Below are 8,277 nucleotides of genomic sequence, written 5' to 3'. Positions count from 1 at the left end.
TGTTCTCAAGGGCTTTAGGTCTTCTACTTCTGCATGCTTACTGCCACACTGTGCCTCCTTCTGCCAAAGGAGAAAGACTTAGCCTGTGGTACCCGCACCCCCCAGCCGCCTTTCATGAAAGCCACATTCATAAGGAAGGCCTGAATGGAGAGGGGCAGGGGTGGGGAGGACATGGTTTGAGGTGGGGGGTTGGGGAAAGGTGGAGAAGGTTGGAAGGTGAGGAGAAAATGAACCAACAGAGCAATAGCAAGGAGTGCTCTTTAGGAGCTTTAAGGGACTTTTAACAGAAGGCCACCTCCTCTTTCCCCCTTCATTTTTGCCGCCTTATTGAATGCTCCAACTAAGTGCTAAATTGAAATTTGCCATCGTGCTAATTGTGGAACCACTTTGGTGCACACTACTTGCTGTTATACAAGATGAGCTTTCTCTTACAAGAATTAAGACTTTAATAGTGCCTCCTTTGTGCTTTCACCAGTTTAAAGCCAGAGCAAAACATAATTATAGCAAAGTCTGTTGATGGATTAGGTGGTGGCTTTTGCCGCCTTACTGTGTGCCTGTCTTTTCCTCCATTTGGCTCTGTGCTGGCTCCTATCATCTTCTAATTATCTGTTCCTCTTTTTGCTTCACAGCTTTAGAAGTTATAAGGGAATTATCTGAATCCAAATTAAATTAATTTCTTTCTTTCTTTCTTTCTTTCTTTCTTTCTTCCTTCCTTCCTTCCTTCCTTCCTTCCTTCCTTTCTTTCTTTCTTTCTTTCTTTTCTTTTTTTCTTTTTAGAAAATGAAAAAAAAAAAAAAGAGTAAGTTCTTTTAGGAGTGGCACAATTCACTCCAGATGAATCAAACAAGGAAAGCCATGTAAAAGCATCCATGGTTTTCAAAATCATTGGGTTTTATGAAACCCAATGAACCCCAGATCAACTGTAGCCCTGCTTGGATACAATGAGCATAGTCTCTTCTCCATTTCCACCTTTTTTTTCACCTGAAAAAAGTGAAAGAATCACACTTACTAATCTCAGAGTGGCAATTGGTAGATTTAACAGCGCCCTGAAAATGAGACTCCCCTGTTTAATGAAGCATCTCACTCAAAGGTTCATTTGGCTAATAAAACCCCCGTTTTTCACTGGTGTTTGAAGCTGGCCCATTATTCTCTTGCGTGTGGTTTGAACCAGTTTTCCGGGAGCTGTGGTGGCTCCTGAGGATGGATATGAATGGCACTTATTAGAAAGGGAAGAGCTCATGAATTCAGATCATCCTTAATGCTGAAATGAGCTGTAATGAAGGCCTGAGATCAAAGTGCTTGAGGAGCAACAGCAGATGAATGGGCCCCAGCACTTGGGTCTGGGGTTGCTGCAGAAAAGGATTAGGAAACTTCACTTAAGTAGCCAGAAAGGTTTCCACAGGCTAGCCAGCTCTGCATTACATTGTTTATGGGATTGTGTGTGGGGGGGGGGGGAGTTGGGGGGTGAAAGACACTTTTCACAGATATATAAATCGTCTCCCTCGGAGAAAACGGAGTGATCAGATGCTTTCACCGGGAGCGGGCGAGAACAGGCTCTGAGTTAGTAGCAAGAAGAACAGAAGCAAGGCCATTCTTACCTCACTGGGAGTGGGGAGGGAGGAAGGGAGCCCCGGAAAGAGTGTGCACATCTAGAAAGGGGGGAAGACAGGGAAAGGAGGAAGGAAGGAGGGGCGCCCACCTTGCTCTGGCCCGCAGTGGCTGCCTAGGCCCTCCTTGCAGAGAGAAGCACAGCCCCGAGCATTTTCAAAATGCTGCCCATGAAGTCAAGCAGGGTGCTGGAATCGCAGCCGGGGGCCCTCCCCGCCGAGCCCGAAAGCAGCGAGACGCAGGGGAATGGAAAGCAGATGCAGTCCAAGTGCTCCAATATTGCATGCTCCTCCTTGCAAAGATGTCAAGGATTATTTGTGTTACCTCTCTGGAAGAAGCAGAGACATTTCTCTTAAAGGATGAATGAAAGATGAGTACAAAGAGTTAATTTGAAACCAATCAAGCCCTGTGTTCGTCTACCGCTTCAGAAATCCTTCTATTTTAATGACGAATTTATTTTCAAAGCAGTGCCGATCCTTTTGAGGGGAATTCCACCTCTCACAGCTGCACAATGTGCCCTGCAGTGTTGAGCTTTCTCGCCCACCTGCTCTTTGTAAAACAGTGTGGACTTCCCAGACCTGAGAGCATGCCAAGCTGGCTGAGCCCACAGAAGAGCCATCCTCAGCCTGCAGCCACCTAAGTGTCAGTGAACACACCACAAACCCCTGCAAAACAGGCAGAGCAACTCGGGGGAGCCACACAACCACATGGTAAAGCCACAGACTCCCTCTCACCTTGCAAAGGACCCTCTTGAATTTTCTATGGTCGATCTGTTAACCTAACTTGGCTTCCCCCACTGCCCTGTTCAAAGGCAACTGCATTGAAAATATTATTGGCAAAAATTCTTTAAAACATCACACCTGGAGAACCCTAAACAAAATTCCTATTTCATATTCCAAGTACAACTCCTGAAGAGACTAGAGGATTCTATCTACTTTAACTGGGATAGAGTTGACCTGTTTGTTTTGAAATAGCATCTACCCATGACTTTAAAAGCTGCACTTAATAGCTTTCGGTTCTCTTTTTTTCTTCTTTATTCAAACACATCTGATTGTAGCGTTCTGAAATTTAAATGTGGTTGCTACACATTTGGTTATCAACAAAGAATTTCTAGATTGATGCAGAACCACATTTAGTAGGCAGAATGCTGTCCCTTTGTGCCTTTGAGGGCGTCCATAGTTCTCTGAACTAAAGGATTATGAGATCTGACCCTCGCAGGGCAATGCACCCAGTTGCCGTCTATAAGAAGATTCAGCTCACTGAGTCATCTGAGGTCCACTAATTACCTACCCACTCCCGATATTATGGCAGACATAGAAAAAGGGAAACATTGTTCCATATTACCTATTTTATCATTGTGGTTCATTGGAAAGATGTACAATTTGTTCTAAACTAAGCATAATGAAATGTACATAGCAAAAACTGTATTCTTTTCTTTCACCCTCAATACCTAATTTTTCACATTTTTTGTAGCCCTCAAAGTGGACCAAGAATCTTAACATAAGGTAATGAACAATTTGTGTGTGACGTGGCAGTGATCGTGATTGGAATAGTAGCAGACTAGAGGTAGGCGACTGGGTTGTACTGAGCTTCACTGAATAAGGTTTCATATGATCATCCTAGAGCATCAAACTTCATGTGCGTCCCTTCAATTTTTGCTAAAACTATGACTAAGACAAAGATCACTATTTATGCTACGGAATTACGTAGTTTAGAAATCTATAAAATACAACTCACGAGTGTTAGACACAGGGACACAGCATGCTTCAGGGAAGTATACAGTCCATTCCTATTGAGTCGATAGAACTTACATACCCCCAAGTATGAGGAATGGAATTTTCAGGATGCCTCCATTAGCTCTCATCTCTACTTCCAGCCTTAATGTCATAGGGGACCCAGTAGGGACTATCCTGTCACATATGCAGGCTGCTAGACCAGCAAACAGCAGACACAGCTTGTTACTGAGAATATTCCCAGACAACTTTCCTTCTCCTCTTTCCCATACACCGTCTTACTTAGGACTTGGTTTCAGTGCACAATGTAGTCACCTCAATCAATTTTTTTTAGTTCAACTTACCTAAATATTAAATATATTCTATTATGGAAGCTTAATTGCTTCCAACTACAAATCTAAAGCAAAATCTAATAGGAAGATTATAAATCTTCATAGTGAACCCACTGGTTATGCTTCCTCTAATTCTGGGTATCACATACAAAATCTACTTGTTGGGGGTGTAAGTGAACAAGCCCTCTGGCTCCTGATTCAATTTCTTCACTGCGCACTGTAGACTAGGAAATTGTTCTAGAAATACGAGGACAGTAATTTGGAGTTTTGCCCTACTTCATATTTTAAGAATCTCAAAGTTGTGCTATGAAGGTTTTAAAGATCTGCTTATGGGTGTTTAACTAGACTTAATCATCTACAGTGATACCCTCAAAGCCTACCATGTATGGTACATGGTAGGTTGAAGCACATTGAGTTGCCTCCCAGCATCCATTATACCTCTCCTCTGTTGGGTAGTAGCTGTGTGGTTTGTTTGGGATTGTCTACTTCTCCTCCAACTCCAGGGGCAGACCCTAAATAGCGTAGACCAATTAGTATAACCCAAATTTCCTACCCACTGTAATAAGTTTAGAGAAAGGCACGTAACTCAAGTTAACCTAATGAGTGAAGCCCAGACTTTCATTTGCTGGTTAGGAGAGAAATGCTTGACACAGTGATGTGCAGATATGAGCCTTAAAATAAAATAGCCGGGTTTTTTTTCTATGAGAAGAAAAAACAGTCTGAGAATATAAGTGGTACCCAGAGGAGAGCCAGCACTGAGAGAAATTTAAAGAAACAGACCCCCCGATCAGCCCATCCTGAAACTTGAAATAACCCTTTCTTTGTCAATTATAGAATCCAACAAATTATCTTTATTGATTAAGCTACCTTGAGCTTGATTTATTGCAGTCAAAAGCTTTCAAATTAACCCAAAGTGGTTCAATAAATGTTTGTTGAATGATCACATAGTTATTATATATACTATCATTTTGTCCACATAAAAATACATTACTAATCACTATATTTCTGTTACTAAAGTTTCTATCATCCAGAAGCTCTAGAAATGATTCGAAAATTGCAAAGTATTATATTTTTCATCCATGGGAATAGACCATCACCTAGTGAGTTAGTAGACAGAAAAAGATGCTATCGATTCCTGAAAGACTTCAATATACTTCCATAGAAATAAAAGATACTACATGTATTTGCTATACAAATATGAAGTGAGACACAGAGCTTAATTGTTAAGGTAAAAATCTTTTAAACAAATTCTCTAATGGTTCACCATGAGAAAGACAAGAACATCTCAGAAATGTGATAGATTTGCTCAAGACCTTCCATATTCTTACTTGGTTTTCTAGCGACCAATGGCCCACAACCATGAGACAGCTGGCCAGGGTACAGACTGGCTCTAAGTCCTATAAATACCATCTCCATGCAAAATTAACTGGTCTTCCCACCAATCCTAGTACATGAGTTCTAAGAGGGCAGGAACCTGACTTATTCTCCACTGTGTCCCTGCACCTAGTAGATAACACATGGTATGTACCTGCATGCGATCAGTCCATGAAACATAACAGGCTCTCAGTCATTATTTGTTGAGTAAATGAATGATGACAATTTATGACTTGGGACTCATTCTCCCTCATCTGGTTCTGAACTTCATATAAGTAGGAGGAAGTGAAAGACACAATTTAATTAATTTGAATTTTTTCCCCAAAACTGCTTTTTGATCATTTTGATGCTCATCAAGTTCCTTCACCCATCTAAACTCTCTTCAGGATGCTCTCAAGGCATTTTTCTCTATGGGAAATACACAAAGCATGCCTACCAAAGAGAAAATCTCTTGAATCTCTAACATGAAGAAGAGGATGTAAGTGAGTGTTTTGTTTGCTGATTGTGAGATCTTAGGAAAGTTGCTTTACCTCTCTGGGTTTCAATTTTCTCATCCCTAAAAGAAGAGAGTTCTCTTCTCTTTACAGTTTGCTGTGTGAGCAGCTTTTGGAGCTGTGTTTCATAGAGCCCAAGGGATTTTATAGAGCAGAAGGAGAGAGGGAGGAGGCTGGAGGCCAGAGAGTCCTCTGCTACCATGTAAGCACAAGACAGTTCGAAGCAGACTGTCCAAGTTCAACTCACAGCTCTACTAATTGCCATCGGGTGATCCTGGACAAGTTACTTAGATTTTCTGTGCCTCAGTTTCCTCCCCTGTAAATAAGAATGACAATAACATTTTATAGGGTATTATGAGGATTAAATAAATCAACATATGAAACTTGGTACATGAAAAATCCTATATAAATTTTAGATATTATTATCTGTTTTATATATGGAGCTCCCCATAATGTTTCAGTTTAAAAGTGTTTCTTGTTACTGTTTTTTTTTTTAATTTTTATTTTTCAGATTTAAAGGATTTAAAAGTCTTCTGCCGCCAACAAAACAAAAATACTTAAAATTTTTAAAACACCCAGAGTCTCGGGGTGATTGGGTGGCTTAATTGGTTGAGCACCTGCCTTAGGCTCAGGTCATAATCCCAAGCGTCTAGGGAGAGGGCTCTAGCTTCAGATTTCTGGCTCCTCGGAGAGTCTGCTTCTTCCTCTGCCCCTCACCCTGCTTGTTCTCTCTGTCTCTCACTGTCTCTCAAATAAATAAAATATTAAAAAAAAAAAAAAAAAAACAACGCTGTGGGGCCTTTAATTAGGATGTAACAGGGAATACTAATTACCAAGGTTGGAAGAGAGGGATACCAATCTCTCTGCCACCGCCCCTGCCTACCCCCATCGTCATTAACACCACACATCCCTGCCACCAATCCGCAATCCGACGCTCTGGGCAGCGTGTTTAACTCCACACAATGGGCCGCAGCCACTCTCGTGAGCTTGCTTTTTCTTCTGAAGATTATTCTCTGGTTCCATTCAAATGGCCTCTGCGTGGCTGGGCGACTGATGCCTGGTGCTAAACAGAGAAGGGCTCCGTGGCTAATCGCCTGCATTCCTGCGAAGACTGAAGGAAAAGATAAATTTCCTTAACAGGCAACATTTCAGGGAAGGCATTTTCTTCACGGAAAATGGTGAATATCTGAAAAGATAGAAACCTCAGGCGGTTTAAAATTTGCAAGGAAGGAGTGCCTGGCAGTTCAACTGCTCTAAAATTCCTTTACCAAAGATACCATATGAATCTAAGTAAAACTTGAGTGATTATGGTAATTATCCACACTAATAACCTTGCTCAGAAACTTCTTTATCTGGGGTTTCACTTCCTGAACGTTGTAAAGACTGCAAGGCATCCCCTTCGTTCCTTTACCTGGAGAAGAAGGTTTAAATTAATTGACATCATTCTCCAGACCTGAGATTATGCTACAGTCGATTTTTGGACTCACCCAATCGCTTCACACCCTGACCTGGGTACGGATACCATCCTTCAGCAAGCCCTGTCTCCCGACTTTGCTCCCCAAATGTTGAGCTCTTATCTCCTTTGACATTTGAGCTACATTTAGAAATTTTTAATATTTGCTTTTCATCTTTCTTCCTTCTTCTCATTCTCTCCTTGAACTCACTCAGGAGAAAGAAAGAAAGAAAGAAAAAGAAAGAAAGAAAGAAAGAAAGAAAGAAAGAAAGAAAGAAAGAAAGAAAGAAAGAGAAAAAAAGAAAGAAATCCTTCAGCCTATTCCTCAGTACTAAGGCTGGACAGGGGCGTCTCTGTCCCAGAAATATGCTAAGATTAATCCAATTTGCAAGGGCATGTAGGAGCTGTAAATATTTACGGGCAACAGAGAAGAAATTGACCCAAGCACACAAAGTAAAGGAACTGGGCAGAGGAATGACCAAACATCAGTGACCCCAGATGTCACTCCCTGGGTGCCAGGTGCAATTAGCCACCGGTGCCTTCCTTTTGGGGTGGGAAGTGGCAGGAAGGTGGGAAGTCTGTCCTGGCATCATAGGTATCCTCCCTCCCTTTCCTCTACCCCCAGCCCATATCTAACTACCAGTCTGCTGGAGGTTTTAGGGACCAATTTAGTAATCAGCAACTTCCCACCCTCCAACCTGCCTGTGCCCGGCTGAGATGACTGACGTAGACTTCTGGGAAGGAAGAAACAGATGCTCGCCATCCATCTGCTCCCCTTCCCCCCATCCTCCAAATCTTTTTTAAAAAAGTCAAGGGATTCATGGCTTTTTCCACATTTGTGCCCAAGCACATGCGAACGATTTCCAGGTCTAGGGTTTAAGAGTAGAAATGTCAAAATCCACAGGAGAGTTTCTAGAATATTCTCCATCTTTGTTACAATGTAGACAGAATAATTTAGAAATAAATACATTGGTTTATGACTAGATGATTTATTACTAGACATTCACTATTACAGAGGAAAACTTCCACCAAGGGGTTACCAGCCCCTTCTCTCATTCTGCCAGGAGTGGGGAACTTAGTACCACCAAAGGAAACTCAACCATGTTGTCCCAGTGTTATTAGCAACATATTTTTGAAATATTTTTAATTTTTTCTCAATTGCATATACTTCTTGGTCTTTTTCCTACCTCTTAGGGTTTAAAGAAGTAATCACACGGTGCTACTTTGTAGTGTACATTTGTCTTACTTTTCTATTTATTCATGTTTGCACAGGACCTTAACTC

The sequence above is a fragment of the Vulpes lagopus genome, chromosome 6, assembly GCF_018345385.1.
Source record: "Vulpes lagopus strain Blue_001 chromosome 6, ASM1834538v1, whole genome shotgun sequence".
Classification (NCBI taxonomy): domain Eukaryota; kingdom Metazoa; phylum Chordata; class Mammalia; order Carnivora; family Canidae; genus Vulpes; species Vulpes lagopus.
This window is presented reverse-complemented; position numbering follows the sequence as displayed.